At 44.7% G+C, this 15,926-nt stretch overlaps 1 long non-coding RNA gene across 1 annotated transcript; it reads right to left on the bottom strand.

Annotated features, from left to right (window-relative positions):
- Positions 1 to 290: 290 nt before the first annotated feature.
- On the bottom strand, positions 291 to 15,106 carry LOC122462342. Its single transcript, XR_006284832.1, has 3 exons — positions 15,094 to 15,106; positions 12,121 to 12,125; positions 291 to 523 (listed from the first exon to the last, which is right to left on the bottom strand). It is a non-coding gene; the product is annotated as an uncharacterized LOC122462342 (long non-coding RNA).
- Between the last annotated feature and the right edge of the window lie 820 nt (positions 15,107 to 15,926).

The following is a 15,926-nucleotide window of genomic DNA, read 5'->3' as shown; positions in this document are numbered from 1 at the left end:
TACTTCCCTGTAAGCTAACCACCCTCCCCTCCTCCCTTCGATCACCGCTTGCAGAGGCAATAAAGTCATTGTTTCTTCACATTCATGCATTCTTTATTCATTCATCACACAAATAGGGGGATGACTACCAGGGTAGCCCAGGAGGAGTGGTGGAGGAGGGAAGGAAAATGCCACACAGCACTTTAAAAGTTTACAACTTTAAAATTTATTGAATGCCAGCCTTCTGTTTTTTGGGCAATCCTCTGTGGTGGAGTGGCTGGTTGCCCGGATGCCCCCCCACCGCGTTCTTGGGCGTCTGGGTGTGGAGGCTATGGAACTTGGGGAGGAGGGCGGTTGGTTACAGTGGGGCTGTAGTGGCAGTCTGTGCTCCAGCTGCCTTTGCTGCAGCTCAACCATACACTGGAGCATACTGGTCTGATCCTCCTGCAGCCTCAACATTGCATCCTGCCTCCTCTCATCACGCTGCCACTACATTTGAGCTTCAGCCCTGTCTTCAGCCCGCCACTTACTCTCTTCACCTCTCCTCCCGGTCATTTTGTGCTTTCCTGCACTCTGACATTATTTGCCTCCACGCATTCGTCTGTGCTCTGTCAGTGTGGGAGGACAGCATGAGCTCAGAGAACATTTCATCACGAGTGCGTTTTTTTTTCTTTCTAATCTTCACTAGCCTCTGGGAAGGAGAAGATCCTGTGATCATTGAAACACATGCAGCTGGTGGAGAAAAAAAAAAGGGACAGCGGTATTTAAAAAGACACATTTTATAAAACAGTGGCTACACTCTTTCAGGGTAAATCTTGCTGTTAACATTACATATATAGCACATGTGCTTTCGTTACAAGGTCGCATTTTGCCTCCCCCCACCGTGTGGCTACCCCCTCAACCCTCCCCCCTCCCCGTGGCTAACAGCGGGGAACATTTCTGTTCAGCCACAGGCAAACAGCCCAGCAGGAACGGGCATCTCTGAGTGTCCCCTTAAGAAAAGCACCCTATTTCAACCAGCTGACCATGAATGATATCTCGCTCTCCTGAGGATAACACAGAGAGATAAAGAACGGATGTTGTTTGAACGCCAGCAAACATACACTGCAATGCTTTGTTGTACAATGATTCCCGAGTACGTGTTACTGGCCTGGAGTGGTAAAGTATCCTACCATGGAGGACGCAATAAGGCTGTCGTCCCCAGGAACCTTTTGCAAAGGCTTTGGGAGTACATCCAGGAGAGCCGCAAATGCCAGGGCAAATTAATCCTTTCACATGCTTGCTTTTAAACCATGTATAGTATTTTAAAAGGTACACTCACCGGAGGTCCCTTCTCCGCCTGCCGGGTCCAGGAGGCAGCCTTGGGTGGGTTCGGGGGGTGCTGGCTCCAGGTCCAGGGTGAGAAACAGTTCCTGGCTGTCGGGAAAACCGGTTTCTCCGCTTGCTTGCTGTGAGCTATCTTCTTCTTCTTCATCCCCAAAACCTGCTTCCGTGTTGCCTCCATCTCCATTGAAGGAGTCAAACAACACGGCTGGGATAGTGGTGGCTGAACCCCCTAAAATGGCATGCAGCTCATCATAGAAGCGGCATGTTTGGGGCTCTGACCCGGAGCGGCCGTTCGCCTCTCTGGTTTTCTGGTAGGCTTGCCTCAGCTCCTTAAGTTTCAGGTGGCACTGCTTCGGGTCCCTGTTATGGCCTCTGTCCTTCATGCCCTGGGAGATTTTGACAAAGGTTTTGGCATTTCGAAAACTGGAACGGAGTTCTGATAGCACGGATTCCTCTCCCCATACAGCAATCAGATCCCATATCTCCCGTTCAGTCCATGCTGGAGCTCTTTTGCAATTCTGGGACTCCATCATGGTCACCTCTGCTGATGAGCTCTGCATGGTCACTCTGCTGATAAGCTCTGCATGGTCACCTGCAGCTTGCCACGCTGGCCAAACAGGAAATGAGATTCAAAAGTTCGCGGTTCTTTTCCTGTCTACCTGGCCGGTGCATCTGAGTTGAGAGTGCTGTCCAGAGCGGTCACAATGGAGCACTCTGGGATAGCTCCCGGAGGCCAATACCGTCGAATTGTGTCCACAGTACCCCAGATTCGACCCGGCAAGGCCGATTTAAGCGCTAATCCACTTGTCTGGGGTGGAGTAAGGAAATCGATTTTAAGAGCCCTTTAAGTCGAAATGGAGGGCTTCATTGTGTGGACGGGTGCAGGTTTACATCGATTTAATGCTGCTAAATTCGACCTAAAGTCCTAGTGTAGACCAGGGCTAAGGCCATGTCTACACTACAAGTTTTGGTCCACACAAGTTATGTTGGCATAAAGCTGCCACAGTTAGTATATCGCTTGTGCACACGTGTACTTGGCTCCTTGCGTCAGAGCTGCATGTACTCACCAGGAGTGTTTGTGCTGATGCACAGTGCAGTGTGCACCATGGGTAATATCCCAGTATGCAACCTGCCACAGTCCAGCGCACTGTCTTTTGGGAAATTTTGGTAATGCATGGTGGGGCAGAAATGAGTCATGCAGGGGTGACTTGGAGATAGGGGTCAACTTCCCAGTGTGCAATGGTCTCCATTCCATAATGCTATCTATATCCCATAATCTTCATGCCTTTTTTAAAAAATCCCATGAACCTGCATGGCGTTCCCCATTGCCCACTATCTGACAGAAGCATGGACCCTGCTCTGCGTTATTCTGCAGCTCTGCATTATTCTCATAAGTGTTGAAAGCACTGGGCACAGAATCCTCCAGTATCTGCAGCGCTGGAAGAAGAACCAGATCAACAGTGAACATGATGATTTTTTGGTGGACAGATTGCTGTGGTACGTAGCAAGAACCAATTTAAGGTTGTTGTTGGCGTTCTCTGAGCAACTGTGGATGGTGCAGGGCCTCTTCTGGGCCCAAGAAATGAGCACTGACTTGTGGAATTGCAGCATAATCTAGGCTGGGGATGACGAGCAGTGGCTGTAGAACTTGCAGATACACAAGGGCACATTTCTGGATTTGTGTGCCGAGCTCATCCAGCCCTCCAGTGCAGGGATACGAGAATGAGAGCTGCACTGACAGCAGAAAAGCAAGTGGTGATCACCCTGTGGAAACGTGAAACGCCGGATTGTTATTGGTCAGTGGGAAATCATTCTGGAGCTGGAAAATCCACCGTGGAGGCCAGTGTTTTGCAAGTGTTCAGGGCCATTAATCATCTCCTGCTACTCAGGACTGTGACTCTTCTTGGCAATGTGCAGTTCACAGGGGATAGATTTGCAGCAACGGGGTTCACAAACTGTGATGGATCAATAGACAGCATGCATGTCGCTGTTTTGGCACCAGGCCACCTTAGAGTGCATCAACAGAAAGGATTACCTTTCTATGGATATTCAAGCATTGGTGGGATACTTCTCCCACATCAGCATTGGCTCGTCAGGGAAGATGTATGACTTCGCATCTTTAAGAACACAGGACTGTTCAGAAAGCTACAAGCAGGGACTTTGTCTCCTGACCAGCAGATTACCATTGGTGATGGTGAAATGCCAATAGTGATCCTGGGGAACCTATCCAGGATCCTAACCCTTGCTCCTATGGCTTATAAAGATGAACACTGACCACCTTGACAACACTGTCAATGAATCTATTAATTTTGCAGTGCTTGCGGCACATTTATTATTACACTGTTTGTCACTTATCCTATGAGTTGTGTCACACTGTACAACAACAAGTAAGTGGGTACTTTCAGAACTGCTAAGCACTCTGCAGCATATGTTGTGAACTAATAAAGATGAATTATTTTCCACATAATAGAATTTTAGTCGGTATCAAAACCACTGCAAAGAAAAATCTGTGCAATTTAAAAGAAAATACATTTAAAAACTGAATGGAACAGAACTTAAGGGGAAGATCATTCATGTCCATTTTAGCTACACATACAACTACTGTGGCTTTCACAGGTCCTTAATGTCCCCTGGGGTGGAATGGTAGGGGTAAGGATGTGGCCCCTAATGCCAAGAGAACTAGTGAGGGGAGTGTAGGGAAGTGCTGTAAGGGAGTCCTCTGTGATTGCAAAGAGAGGTGAGCCCATTACTGTTGAACCTGCAGGTGCACAAAACTCTGCAGCATCTGTGTTTGCTGCTTGTTCATGTCCCTCTCCTTTTCCTGGTGGGCCTTTCTCCTGTCTGCTCTTTCCTTCTCCAGGCTGCCTATGATGTTCAGCCTCCAGACCCTTTGCTTACAGTTTGATATAGTACTGGCTTGAAGGATCTCATTGAACATGTCTTCCCAAGTCCTCTTCTTTCTCTTCCTTATCTGGCTGAAGCATTCCATGGGTGCGGAGGGGGAACCCCTCAAGGCTGCAATGGGAGCAGCTGCAGATAAAAATGCACAGAGGTACCACTGTCCAGATAGTCACAATGGAAAGTCACAATGGAAAGTGAAAGTTAAGATTCAGAACTCCCTTCCCTTGCTCCCCTAAAGTGTTAAACAAGATGTCCTTATTGACACTTCTGCGTCAGAGTGCTTGTGCACGGTGAGTATGGCCCACTGGGGTGAGGGAAATCAGGAAGGAAGTACCAGGTTGCATGAATCAAGAGTGTAGGGCAATGACACTGAATACTGGCACCATTTTCCACAAGCGGTTCCACAAGATTTTAGCAATATCTCACTCCAGAGGGTAACAAAGAGAAAGGCCAGCAGCAGCTGGCATCCCGAACGCCTTGACCCATATGCTGCTAGCCTGGGTGTTGCAATGGAGCCTGCCAAAGTTATTGCTGACTGGCGTGGGAACGTGTCCTACCATGGAGGAAGAAATAAGCCTGCCATCCCTAGGGACTTTGGGAGAGGATTGCAGAGTACCTCCATGAAAGTTTTGTCGAGATCTTCCAGAAAGATCCAAGGGACATCCATGTATGCATAAACAAACTGCTCTATATGCCCCCCTTTGCCTAACTCTACAGGGGAATGAAAAGTAGATAACAATGCTAATTGTCTTTGTTTTACCGCTACCTCTGCTAGTATGAGTAATAAAACATCAGTAGCTGTGTCCTCTTAAGTTGCGGACGCCATCAGTACATCATTTTAATGGGAAATACCATTCCACACTTAGCCAACATTCCTTTACCTGCATCAGGCTCACCTGTGCTTGATTGCTGGGATTGACGGGATTTCAATGGAGTCTCAAACGGGTCCTGGTTTGCAGCATAGCTGCATCCCACCCCGCACCCCATCTCATGTCCCTTCTTCTATTTTTCCTCCTCTCCACCCTCTGCTCACTTTAGGGGCATGTGATTGGATTTCCTCAGAGGTATCCATGGTGGTGTGCGGAGGGGTCTCCATCACATATGACATGCAGCTCTTTGTAGAAGCAGCAGGTCTGCAGCTCAGCACCAGATTCACTGTTTGTCTCCCTGGTCTTCTAATGGGATTGATGCAGTCCTTCACTTTCATGTGGTGTTGCTGCTGGTCCTTGTTATACCGCTCTCGCCTTTCCCGTGCAACCTGTTCATAGATGAACGTGTGTCTGCAGCTCTGCTTGTACAGCCTCTTCTCCCCACAGGCTCAGGAGATCCAATATCACCTGTCTACTTTAAGCTGGAGCGCATCAGGAGCGTGTAGCTGGCACGGTCAGCTGGGCAGTTGTAAACAACAGAGAGCTCCTAGGTGTGCTTGGAAACTGGACAAGGCACCAGCTTGGAAATGCCAGGAAAAGGGCTTTAACATGGAAGGGGGCCTTCTAGTCTCTATCACCCCTGGGCAGTGGAGCTCACAATTGAGACCAGAACATATGGTGTCTGGCATTGTGCTGGAGAATTGTTAGGATCAACGTAAGTAACAGTGTCTACACTCATGCTTCATCAACCTCAGTACATTGACCGGCTCAACACCTCTCAGGGAGGTGGTGTTAGTATGTCAGCATAACAGGGGAGACAAATCAGTGGGAGACAAATTTAAGCGTAAATGCATGCACAAGTAAGTCGACACAAGGCGGCTTACATCAGCCTAACTTTGTATTATACATCAGGCCTAATAAGGATCTGCCTATGCACAGAAACTGCAGCAGTTTAATGAAAGGTGTGCTGTTGCAATAATGCAGTTAAACTGGTGCAGCTTTGTGCATGGACTCTGTAACATCAGTTTAAACCTGACTTATCTGGGGGCTTGTCTTCACTATGGTCTAAATTGGCGCTGCTGTGATTGATGCAGCGGGCATCAATTTAGCAGGTCTGGTGAAGACCTGATAAGTTGATGGGAGACGCTCTCCTGTCGACATAGATTGACTTACAGGAGTGTCTACACTCCACTAAGCTATATCTACATAACTTAACATATCTTACATAACTTAACCAGATAGATTTATCTTGTTAGTGTAGACCAGGTCCAGGTTTACCTTTGCTCTTGAGCAAGCCAGGTTTAAACTAATGCTAGCAGGCCCATGCATAAAGATGCAGCAGTTTGTCTAAATCTGTACAACATTACACCTTACGTTAAAATGGTGCAGCTTCTAAGTATAGCTCACACCTAAATCCTATGAGCTACATCGATACACAACTCTGACACATCAAGCAGTAGTAATAACCCAACACATTCTTTCTGGGTATTATAGGAAACCTCACTAACTGAAGGTAAGTTTATGGCTGGCCCACCACAGGTGCACAAAGTGGATATTGGGGGAGAGCAGAATTCCCCCTGTGTTGCTGGACTGAATGTAGTCCAAGTGCTCCCCAGCATGTAAGGATTTAGGCAAGACCTTCAAACAGTAGTACGTCACAGTGCAATATGGAACTGTTAGTGCACTGTAGGAGTGTCCACATGGGATGTTCCTACGCATCAAGCTAGTGTGCTGTAGGTTCATACTCTGGCTTCCTGAGTGGTACTGTTCCATGTAGACAATCCTCATGCTGTTTGCCCTCTCCCCCTTCATGTGGGGTAGTAGAACTGGTTAGGCACAAGAGCATTCTTGAATCATGGCTTAGGGACTGCGCTCCTCCAAACTTCTGCTAGGGTGGTGACCCTTCACAGAGTCCCCACTTGTGCCCCTAATGATACAGGAAGAATTGAAAGCTGTCTCTTAGCGCTCAGTCCCACAAACTCAGCAGCTATTATGCCAAGTCTTGCTGACTTCAGTGGGACTTTGAGAGTGTAAGGGTCCTTGTATGTGTATCTGTTTCCACTCTCAAGTCCCTTAAATACTCTTTCCTTACCTAATTGTATTACAAATAATGAGCCTCTATAGTTCCTTAGCAAAGTGGAATTCTGGCCTACAGCCTAATTTCAAGGCATTTAGGGATGTAAAATGTAGAAATAATATGATTTATTTTACATTATTGGGAAGAAATGTTTCACTCTAAAGAGTTTGTATTGATTTGTAGAACAGAAGCACAGAGAAAGACAAAAACCCATATAGGCCCCAATCTTGCCACCCTTATTCATGCTGAGTAGTCTATTCCTTCATGATTGGTTTCAGTAGGACTACTCATGCAATAATGGATTACTCAGCATCAGTGAGGCTGAAAACTCTTATTCATATGATTAAATATGCAGACAAGGATACCTTGATAAAGAGGTGTAAAGCAGGGAGCGGACACATGCATGTGTTACATAATTCTGCATATCTGAAGTGGTTAGTGTGCCTGAAACACCAAATATTCAACAATTTCACATTTGTGCTAGTTTATGTACTAGCAAGTCACCCATTGCACTCCATCCTGTGATTTCTAGGATACATCTTGGCTGTCTGTTCAGCTGTAGGCTTGCCCACTCTGACTTCCTAAATACCAGGCGCTAGGTCCCCAACCTTGAGTTCTCACTCTGGCATCTGGAATCTCCAAAACAGGTGAAGATGCTCTGTTCCCCAGCCAGGAAGAGCTGAAAGCACTACAGAGACAGCACAATCAACAACTGGAGGAGGAACCAACTGTCATCCGTGTTTGGTTAGACATATGCAGTGTTGTGATAGGAACTAAGAAGCAGGGCTGTCCCTACCCATACACAAAGTACGCAGCTGCATAGGGCACCAGCTGCATGCTGCTCCAGCTCCTGCTCCACCCCAGCCCCGCCACCACTTCACCCCTTCCCCAAAGCCCCCACCCCTGCTCCACCCCCACTCCCCTGAGGGCTGCAACAGGGGTCAGGCCTGCACTCACCCGCGGTGGTAAGAGCAACCTGGCCCCAGCCTGCTCCGCTCCCCTGGCTCCCCGCTGCTCCGCCAGTGAGTGCTGGGGGGCGGTTCCTGCCATCCCCCAAGGCTGGGAGCCAGGAGACCAGAGCAGAGTGGGCTGGGTCACTCCACTTTCCGCCGGCCATAAGTGCGGGGTCGAGCCCGGCCTTCACTCACCGGGCGACAGGAAATGGAGCAACCCAGTCCCAACCTGCTCCACTGGCTCGTGCTGGGGGGTGGTTTCCCCCCTGCCCCCTCCCCAACAGCACCCCCGTGGAGGGGCTGAGGAGGGCACCAAAATGGCTAGGTATGGCCCTGTTAAGAAGAACCTATGCACAACCCTTCTCACCAGAGGAAAGCTTGCTATCAGTTGGAGCCTTAGGCCTGGTCTACACTTAACATTTAGAGTAACATAGCTATGGCACTCACAGGTGTGAAAAATCCCTCTGTTTAGTGCTGTAGCTAAATTGACTTAACCCCTGCTGTAGGCGCAGCTAGGTCGATGGAAGAATGCTTCTGTCTATGTAGGCATTATTGCTTGGGGAGGTGCTGCACCCCATAGCCCTGGTCTACACTGGGGGTGGGGAAATCGATCTAAGTTACGCAACTTCAGCTATGTGAATAACGTACCTGAAACTGACGTACTTAGATCGACTTACCGTGGTGTTTTCACTGCGGTGAGTCAACTGCTGCCACTCCCCCGTCGACACTACCTGCGCCTCTCGCAGCAGTGGAGTACAGGAGTCGACGGGAGAGCGCTTGGGGGGAGGGGGGGGTCGATTTATCGCATCTAGACTAGACGCGATAAATTGATCGCTGCTGGATCAATTGCTGCCCTCCGATCCAGCGGTTAGTGTAGACATCCCCTTCTATCACTATGGGTGTTTTCTATTGCTGTAGGAACAGTTATATTACAGAGTTATGCCAGCATAGCTATGATGCCATAGCTATGACACTGTAGTACAGACATGGTCTGAGAGGGAGGGCAGTGATAAATAAGGGGGACTATCCTGGGGTGTTGTACTCACTGCTGGGTAGCACCTCCTTCTGGCAGTTCTGGGGATTAGCTCTGCCCAGTTCAGCACCCTTTTTCTTCTCTCCTACTGTTACGCCTCTCCTCCCTCTCACAGAGTTGCGGCAGAGCTGCTTTGTGACTTGACCCTCTGGCTAGGTCACACTGTGATTTCCACATCATGGGGAGTCTTTCAAAGTATCTCTGCACAAGCAGTGTCAGGCAGTCCTCACGCCTGCTGCCCTGGTTATGATGACTCAGGCAGTTTTCCTATTCACTGCCCCTAGCAATACCACCTTGTTAGGGGAACCCAAGCCCACCCTCTACTTTGGAGTTCCAGTCCAGAGCCATACAGCAAGCAATTAAGGTCTGCAGCTACACCCACCTTACCGCTTTTGTCCCTGGATTACTTCTTACTGCGCTTCTCCAGCCTTTTTAGTCAGACCTCTTTCTCTTAGGCCTACTAGGTAAACCCTTTCTCAAGGGGTTCCTCTTTCTTCCTCAGGGAGAGAGGGACTGCACACTTCCTCCCTGACAGTGGTACCAGCCTCCTGAATTTATAGAAGCCCTCCTGTTCCCTCACAAGTGAGCTTCCTCCTAATTAGTGCCCTCTACACAGTTTAAATCTCCCCTGTTTGCAGCTTAATTGGTTGACTGGGCTCACCTGACCTAATTCAGCTCTTTCAAAGTGGGTTTGGGGGAGTATACCCCATGATAGGGACCCTTACAACACTACCTGGTGTGGGATGGGAAAAGAAGAATTCAGATGACCTATTGGTAATTCTCTGAGGTAATTTGCTATTAGACACTCTAGCTGCTCATTAATTAAAATAATTTTCAAGATTAAAAAAGTTTACCACTTGTGGTAAACTGTAACTTTTCACTTTAAACACCATTTGCTGGGCAGCCACAAATATGAGATATGCAACTGTTAGCTACCATCCTTTTAAGTGATTTCCCAGTTGATCAGGAATAGATGGAAGGGTTACCATAGTCATTAGTGTTGTTAAGATGCTAATGTTGGAATTTATTCATGTTAAGGTTGAAAATGTCAATTGTCTTGCTTGCAATAGCAATATTCTGAGCAAGTAGTCCGTTTATAATGTCTAGAAACTGTCTGAGTAGTCGATATGCCCCAGCTTGTTATACTCAGCTCATAAAAGACAGAATATTTTAGTACAATAAAAGAATGCTGATGTCTTTTTTCCAAATTTCTCAAATAACAGTTTTAATGGCACTATAGCAGAGTGTTTCTGATTGCTATTTGTCATCACCCCAGCTGGTACAGGAAAAACAGTGGCTGGGATTTTCAAACAGTCCTGTGGGAGTTAGGTGCTCAACTCCCATTTAATTTTAGTTGATTGGGGTCAATTCTTATTTAATACAGACTGATTCACTTTTCTCTGAGGCCCTGATCTTGCAAGGAGTTCTGCGTGGGCAGCTCTCCATTGGAAAATTGCAGTCTAACAGTAGTTCTCTCTTCTCTTAAGACTGTTTTTCTTTACTAATTTTTTACATCCATTGCATACACTGGTTAATGGTCACTGGACTGTATATAAACACTGGCTTACTAAAACATCCAAACTCACTGATGCCCTTGTTTTGACAAATGTTCTCATTCCTAATACTAAGACTAATAGGGTGAAACTTTACTGATGAAGTGAACTGTAGCTCACGAAAGCTTCTGCTCAAATAAATTTGTTAGTTTCTAAGGTGCCACAAGTACTCCTTTTCTTTTTACTGATTCTGTAACTTTCATTTAAAAAAAAAAAGTCACGTTAAATTTTGTCCCCATCAGCTTTCACAGTCTTTTTTAATGCTTGTACCTTAAACAAGAGCATGGTAGCTTTGAAAAGGGAGTAAGGTAATAGTAATTCTGATATGAAATGAAAATAGGAATTATTTTATCTATTTAGATTTTTAAAACACACTTATCTGAGTTTTAACTGTATGCACAAATAAATATATACTAAAATTACAACCCTAACCAGGCCAACAGGAAAATAATGGACTCAGCCTTTCAATTAATCCATCTATTAATGGAGACCACCACCACCCAGCTGGATTATCACTATCCACTTCCAGTGCCATATGCCCCTTCACATTCCTCTCTTTCCTCGGAAACCTGGGGAAACAGATGGCTCTTACAGCATGCCCTGAAGATCATCAGACTCAGGTTTTGTGTAACCAGGGTGTGGGAGATTGTAGGAGGGTGAATGAATTCCAGAGTCAAGAGGCCCCTTGCTATAATGTCCTGTGAGCACCTACCTCTTGATTAAATTGGTAGTGTGGCCAAATAAGAGCTCAGTCAGCTTGATGGTTCTCAAGTGCCAGTGATATCACTTGGAGAAAGGAGGCCTTTCAGACGTCAGGACTCAAATCATTTTAGTGGGTCCCTTCCAGGCTGCCTATATATCCCTGCAGATGCCCAAGATTTAGTCACGGGAGCTGCTGTCTGCATCACTATTCATCCCTCAGACTTCTTGCAGACACTCACTTGGCTGAACAGGCTAAAATCTACTAAATGTTTTATTGCAGTATTTGCATAATTCTCTCCTTGAGCACCTTGCCAGACTTAATATTACTGCAGTGAAATTGCATACTCATAAAAGTAGTACATTGGACAGAGCTAAGAGTTTTATAAATAAATGCCCTTCTGCCTTTTGCTTTCTACTAAATGCAAAAGGGACTTTGATAGCAAACTTGCTGACATATTCTGAACAGTCACAAGGAGAGGAATAACCCTGCTGTAATCTCAGTGAGGAGGAAATTACCAGAGCATGTGATGGTGTTGCAAGGCCATCCTGGGATCAAGAAAAGTTCAGCTCATGTTGACTGTTATTGAAATAAACTTTTTTAAACCATGTGTGACATATAGGCTATCTGTGTAAAGGGTGTGGTTGAAAGTGACACCAAGATTCTAAACTTGGCTCATTCATTACCTTTGAAATGAGCGTTCTCACACTGGTGTCTGCCCCAACGGACTACTTCTGCTTTCTCGTTTGTGAGGACAAGCTTACTCTGACACATCCAGCAATATTTATCCAGAGTAAAGACTAAATATGTAGGTTCTATGGTACAAAAACCATAAAGTTGCATTTAATTTATGTATTGCTACTGCTCTACTTGTTGCCCACAAGTAGTCTCCCCATGAAGCATCACAAATATGGTGAACATTACAGGAGAAGATGCTTTACAGATGCTGACTCTTCTATTCCTTGTCAATGACACAATTGTCCACTGATGCCAACAGAGCCCTATCTTCTAGGTATGACTGCAAAACTCCTAAAGGCATTTGAAGAAACATCAGGAACACTACACTTGAAGGAATAATTCCTTGTTAATCATATAAGTCATGTTAATCACAAGGCTGTCTTGACAACAGTGTCCATCCAACCAAGATTAATACCACAACAGATGATAAATGAGGTCTCAAATGCAAACAGGGTCTCAGTCTCAAAACAAGTTAGGAACTCATGCTGCAGTTGGTCCAGTATATCACTGGCAAAATTATAGTTGCAACCTTTTCAATCTCCTTCCCCAGAAGATTTAAGATTGGCCAGTAATAGGAAAGCACCCCAATGGCAAGAGATGGCTTGAGTAGGATGTGCACTTCATTACATTTAAAGATGACTGGGACCCTCCTCTAGCTGAGCCACAGTGAATGCCTAGTTTTGATGGTGTTACAGGCCTATGCTTACTTTAAGCAGCTAAGATAGACTAGAGCCAGAACTGCAGGTGGTGAGCCTCAAAGATCCTGGAAGACTATATCCTAAGCAGAAACCAAGCTAAAGCCAAAGAGGGGGAAACAGTCCACTGGCACCCCATAGCTCTCACAATCAAAAGACCCACAGAGAACCACAGAGTGTCCTACATTGCTGCATTCAACACACAAAAATTAATCACAACTGAAGGGATTAGTAATGGGGAAGCTTATCTGGATTCATCAGACTAAATGACATGTTGAAGAAGTTGACCCGGACAGTTCCTTGGGTTACATTAGCAAAGCCACTGGCTATCCATGAATGTTTGTGAATCAAAAAATGTGCATGAATTTCAGTATGAATGATTATTCATCTTAAAATGTATATGGAAAGTGTAGCATTCACTAGTCTCCTGTGTCAAATTTTACAGACATCCTATCAGGGAGCAGAAACATCAACACAACTCAAATAGTAAGTAATCAAAGCAAACAGCTAAAGAGCAACCCATTATAGCAAATGTCAGCTTCAGGTGGTGCCAATCTAAAGTAACTGTTTACTTCAATTGATTTACTCTGTACTTACACATGCGTAAATTAGATCCGAGTTTGTCTCATGGTCTGAAAACTATTAGTCCAAACTACATGGTAATCCTAACAAATGCAGTTGAAGAAAATCATGAATGATTCATTGATCAAAAAAAAAAAAAAAAAAAAAAAGGCTACAGGTCTGATGAACCTGTTGTATTGAACAGTCTGACCAGCTCTGCAAGGGCTTCCATACACCCCTCTGGTAGTACCATACTACAGGAGTAGCCCCACTTAAATCAGTGGGACTGCTTGTGGGGTAGAATACTACTCATATTGAATAAGAGTGACATAATCTGGCCCTTTGTAATCAGCACCTTAAGACCAATGGGACAGTTATTGAAATAAAGGGGAAAGAAGTTTATTGTACTGGCTATGAAAGGTTTTTTAGTATGCTACTTAAACCTATGACTTCTACGCAGAATAGTAAATCAAGGAAGGTTTCCAGTGGGGGAAAAATGCAAGAGAAAGAATGTTGGTGTTCAGTTTGTTCTTAAAGGCCAGTGACCATGTTGCTATGAAGGAGCCCATATTTTGCATTGAATTTGTTTTGCAGAGATTTATGAAATACATTTTGGCTCCTGTTGTGGATTTACAAATATAGTCCAAGCTATGTTCCCTTACTTGACTTAAAGTAGTCCATTTTGTCCCTCTTCAGTAAAATAATTTTATTTATAAACAAATACCTGCCTACCTATATACCTGTAGCCAATGATTTCATGTATAAACCATGCACACACTTCTTTATGCCATCGAGGTATTTGGGGTGCTACACGATAAAACAATAACAATATAATAAACTTTGTAAAATTATAAGTTAAAACATAAATAGAGGAAGGGGACCCCCAAATGCCTGTCAAGAGAAGGTCTTAACATCAGTCACTACTGTCTTTGTCTTCCTACAACACCAGAAAATGGACATATTTTGGCTTTATTCTTTTCAGCCCCCCCTTCCCTCCACCAAGTACTAATAAATGCTGCAAAAGTTGTATTCATTTACCTCCATACTTTAGCCAGCTGTGGGCTCCTGCACATGCACAAAGACTATTCCTGATCCTGGCAAGAATAATCTGAGCAGAAGAGAGTATATAGAGGCTTTAGATTTCACAAAGTCCCTCCTATATACATTGCACAGACTACCTTGATACTCTCCAGACCTGTTTTGGAATTTCCTTCCATGGTTCCACATTCAGAGGCTTGGCGTGTTTACCTCACAGGACAAGGGGGAGCCAGTATCAGGCCGTGACTGTTGTATTTTCCAGGTCTTCCCTCCAGGTAGCAGATTTTCATACATACATCTGTGTAGCCAAAAGCCAGAATTTGGCCAATGATGTAGTATTGGGTCCATTATATATGTGTGCAAGGAAAGGGTAAATGGGTCCAGAGTAGTAAACATTTTAACATGGACTGCTATTTTCCCACTGAGGATAAGTAACAATGACCAGAATTTTATAAAATGTTTCAGAGCCCTTATTTTTTAGAAAAAAAAAAAAAAAAAAAGAAACTGCCTGGAAGAATTTTCAGCCAATTACTACAAACATAATTTCCAAGGCTCAAACCAGATCTTTTATTTGGATAGCTGTTCACTGACTAAATTATTGTTTTATACAGGAACCAGCAGAGTTGCTGTTATCCTTGAAATGCATTGGCACAGGATGAGCTGAGTCAACACTCTCTTCAGATTTATAAAGGTAACCTACCAAGTATCTGGTTCTGTGAGTGTCTCCAAACTCACATATGCTCTAAAACAATTAATCTGAAAAGCACTTATCTGACATTCTATTTGTCTTTTTCTCATTAGTGTATGGCTTTTTGTATTAGTTCAACTTCAGAGCATTTTCATCTATAACAATTGGTTTAAAAGTAAAGCTCAAGTTTTCAAAAGTGTGAATACAATGCCCAATCTACAAAAGCCAGTCATGATGGCCTGGTCACAGAGCTGTGGCCCTGTACAAATCCTTCAATGATGCATGCAAAAGCGTGTGTGTATTTTTGCAAAATTTGAAGCTAAAATAACAAATGCAGTTATGTGATTGGTAATGAACCATAACTACCCCCACACAATCACATTTTCAATATCTTCCCCCAATCTAGAGGTCCTGAATAAACTAACAACGGAACAAATCCAATGCAACTAGACTGCTGTGTATACATTTGGTCTTGTGTAAAACCTAGGGATGGACTCCTTAGAAGCTGTCTCTACTTTAGGTTTTTCTAAAGTCCTAGTCAAGGAGCTTATTATTAGGGGGGGTGGGGTGCCCACAATGTTAGGCCACATGTATAGAAGAAATTATCCTTGTCCCAAAGAAGTTACAATCCAAGAAGTGAATATAGAAGTAATCTCCTCTAGACATTACATATATCATAAATTAACAATTAGCTACTCTCACACCACTTCACATAACAAGATGCATTAAAGAGGGGTAACTGTTGTAGCCCAGTTCTGTAGTGGTGGTTGATTATTATTGATTTCTAATTAGTGACAGCCCCTAAGTCCTATAAT

Source organism: Chelonia mydas, chromosome 1 (assembly GCF_015237465.2).
Source record: "Chelonia mydas isolate rCheMyd1 chromosome 1, rCheMyd1.pri.v2, whole genome shotgun sequence".
Lineage (NCBI taxonomy): Eukaryota > Metazoa > Chordata > Testudines > Cheloniidae > Chelonia > Chelonia mydas.
The sequence above is the reverse complement of the archived record's forward strand: the minus strand, read 5'-3'. Positions and strand labels throughout refer to the sequence as shown.